Genomic DNA, 4,021 nt, shown 5'->3' with positions numbered 1-4,021 from the left:
TGCACTGCAGTACTTCTGCCGGTATACCATCTGGCCCTGGGGCTTTCCGCCTCGCGAAGGATTTTATTGCTTGTACCACCTCCTCTTGCGAGAAGGGGTAGACTTGTAGATTATTATTGTATTCTATTTGGTCTTGCTGACGTATCTCCCTCTGCAGCTCAGTGTCCAAATCAGGTCGGTCGTCCGGTAGGAGCACACGAAGTAACTCCTCAGCAGTTTGTCTCCAGTCAATTGTCATGTCGTCAGTATTCTCCTTTTTGATTGTGGAGAGCTGCATTGGGGAGTGTATTTTCTCCCTCACGATTTTGTAGGGCATGCCCCAAGGGTCCAGGGTTAGATGTTCCTTTACGAAGTCCTCCCAACTCTGCTGTCTGTGTTGATTTAGGGTGTCCTTAAAGACCCTCTTCTGTCTTCTGTATATGGTAAGATGGAATTGTCTTTCTGCTTGGGCAAAAGCCCTCTGATAGTTCCTGCGTGCTCTACGCATAGACTGCCTGAGCCGCGACAGCTCCGGAGTCCATGGCGCAGTCGCTTTCCGAATGAGACGTCTTTTCACTGGTATCGCTACGGCGATAGCCGTCTTTATAGAGGTAGTTAGGGCCTCTACTGCCTCTTCCACGTTAAATTCAATTCCGAGCTCTGGAGGATCGAACTCCGCCTCCAGAAGGCCCCAGTTGGCTCTCCCGTAGTCATAACGCATTGTCCACTCTGCAGGCACCCGGTCCTCCTCCACAGATATTTCAAATTCAATGACATTGTGATCACTCGTAGTTATACCGTCGTATGTTTTCCAGTTCAAAATTTTATTTGCAATGTCCATTGAGGTTAAAGTAATGTCAATGAAAGATGCTGCCCCGGCTCGGCTCCTATAAGTTGGAGGGTTGCCGGGGAGATTCGCAACATTCAAATTGTGTTCCATGATTAGATCTTCTAGTTCAATTCCTCTGTGGTCTTGTACCGGGCTATGCCAGAGCGGCGATTTCGCATTTGCATCCATTGATATTATTATAGGCTTGTCTTGTAAGGTTCTTATTGCTGTCCGCAATTGTCTCAGGTAAGTGTCAATATCATGTCTATACTGACAATACAGATTCATTAAATACAAACTGTGTCCTTTTAAATTTACTTCTACAACCGTGAGATGTGTAGTACATAATTGTGTAATTACAGTTGTTTTAATTAAATTACTTAGTATTATGATTGAGGTCATTGGTTGCTGGCCTGAGGCAATCACCTGTGCGTTAACGGGAAAGCCAGGGACCCTGCCCGAGACGGAGTATGGTTCTTGTGTTAATAATATATCTACTTTATATTCCTCTGTTAGTCTTCTTAATTCGTGTAAGACTAACTGACTTCTCATTGCATTTACCTGAAACACTCTAAAGTGCATCAGGATACCTTGTATAGAAATGGCTATTTGGCCAAGTTTGGGCAGGATCAAAAGCGATCCTGCCGTACATCATTACCATGTCATTGTATATCTTTTTTAGGTCAAAAACCCTGCCCCTTCGAGCAAAGACTTTCGATACAAGTTCCTCTAATTCTTTGAAATCAAGAGGTATATTTACTGCGGCGAGCTGGATGCAATCAGCATCCTCCAGAGCAGGGAATGTTATCTTTCTTCCTCTGGGATACCCGGTCCTCACCAGCTGCCTAAGAGCCACCGTCAAGATCGCTGGGTCTTCTAATCGTGACAGTCTTAATGACTCCTCGCATATACCATATGTATTCCCAGGGGGACAATTATTATAAGTCCTTTTTCTCACAGAGGTGTCTACATCTATTGGGTCCATTTTCTCTTTCACCTTGCCACCACCAGTTATTTCTACTTTCAAGGTTTCCAGTACTACTTGTTCTACAAGGTCCTTTGACAAATTTTCTGTGCCATCACCAGTTACAGTTTTGTCTAGACACAAATTTGTTAATGATTCATATGTCTTCTCTGCAGTGTGTCCAGCAGCCGAGCCGGTGCCAGACGCCGATGTCCTCCCCCTTGAGGCCAGGAAACCCCCGACCTGGCAGGAGAAGTCCGCCGCCCCGCCCGACCCCGCCGCCGCGACCGAGACCCCCCTCCTGTCGGCCAGAAAGGACCCGACCTGACAGGAGAAGTCTACCATCTCCGGCTGCACCGCAGGAACTGGAACAAAGTAAGAATCGTTACTTTCGTCATCTTCATCCAAAGATGATTGTGACCTCCACCTTCTCCATCTGTCTGCATCCCGTGCTACTTTGCTGGGTGACTTACGTTTCTGGACTTTTCGGCTAGTCGCCATAGTCAGTCCTTTGAATCAATCTTTGGAGTAACAACTTGTAGGTCATACACTCCCGTCCTGGGGAGTGACAGATCCTCTTTCTGTACCTACATGGGATGCATATTTCCCGTCTATCACAAGATTTTTTATCATGGCCATCTTCCCCGCATTTTCCACAAACTGAGTTCTGAAAATTACAGTATTTGGCCACATGGCCATAATCCTGGCATTTTGTACATTTTGCCAGTGCTGTATAGTCTTTAACTGATATCGCTGTGTATCCTATATATAATTTGTTTGTTTTGACTATCAGTTTTCTGAGATCAGGTGCCACTTCTACGGCATGATGCACCGTGGGTCGATCCCGTGGCCCTGTTTTGAATCGTAACTTAAATTTCTCAATAAATTCTTCTTTTGTCATCATTTCCTCAAAATTTTGTTCATATGCACAATTGATGACGTCGTCCTGCGACATGTACGTCGGGACGTCGTACATCATCATTAGTGGTCTTCGTTTCTTTGGTTTCTCACAAACAAAGGAGTCATTTAATTTTTTGTTTGCTAATAATTTGTCACAGTCCTCAGTTGAGGCTAATTCGACTATTAAAATGTTTTTGGTCGTTCTGACTTGATTTATTTTGATCTTATCTGTTCTTGGATTTATGCTTTTCTCAAACTGCTCTTTGGCCTTCTTAACATCTTCGCCTTTTTTCGGTTTGACAAAAATGGTTGGTACAGTTTTCTCGATGTTCTGCCTTATAGTCTCTTGAACTGTCTTTTTAGGTTGAGCCGCTGCTGCTACTGCAGCATACGACCTTTGCGGTTTCTGTAATTCATTGCGGAGCCGCTCATTTTCGGCTTTCACTTCCGCGTACTGTCCTTCTAATTTAGCATGGGCAAGAGCCCAATTTGCTATATCCTCTTTCAGAGCCCTAATCTGATCAGCATTTATTTTCCCATGCCGCACACTCCGATCTAATAATCGGAGGAAGGAGGCGTGCCTCTCCATAACTGTCTGATTTAGACTTCTCTCATCAATTGGAGCATCATGCTCCGAAAGCGCCGATTCACTCTCCATTTGTTCTGCCATATTGCCAAGAAGAGTGAAAAAATTGGGGCCCGTCTGTTACCCCCGACCGGCACCTCTGGCATGGGGGGGGGCTAATGGCAGCTCACCCACCGGTCCCGCCCCTGGACCAAGGGCGCAAGAGAGCTGCTAGGTTGAGCGTGCCGTTTCCAACACACTCGTCCTCTTCGACGGCCTTGCCATCGCAGTTTTCATCCCTCCCTCCCCGGCAAGTGCCCCCCGCACTCCGGGAAGGCGGATTCACCTTCCGTCCTTCGCCCCTTACTAGGCCGAGCTCCCACTCAAGGCCAAGGACCCGGCCCTACTCAGGTGCCGGGTCGGTCACCCAGACTTTCAGGGGTCTGGACCCAGCTAACCTAGCCGGGGACATGTCACCACACCCCGGCTTGGCAGATCATGTCTCGGAAATCCAGAGACACGGCGAAGGACACTTGACGGCTCAGGCCGGAGTCCCACCCCGGCGAGCAAGACCGTCGGAATCAGTGCGCGAGATGTTCGACGCACTGTGTTTTGGGAACAGGTGTTGTGTCCCCTTTGACGCAGCACCCCCTGCGCCATGCACCCTTTGCTTTCGCCTTGGGTTGGGGGACTTTTAACGTCGTCCAGGACGTGAGGAACTGCGGCAGAAGGACCGCAGGGTTCCGGGATCGTCGTGAGACTTACCCTCATACCCTCGCCCAGC

Source organism: Schistocerca americana, unplaced genomic scaffold, assembly GCF_021461395.2.
Source record: "Schistocerca americana isolate TAMUIC-IGC-003095 unplaced genomic scaffold, iqSchAmer2.1 HiC_scaffold_948, whole genome shotgun sequence".
NCBI lineage: Eukaryota > Metazoa > Arthropoda > Insecta > Orthoptera > Acrididae > Schistocerca > Schistocerca americana.
This window is presented reverse-complemented; position numbering follows the sequence as displayed.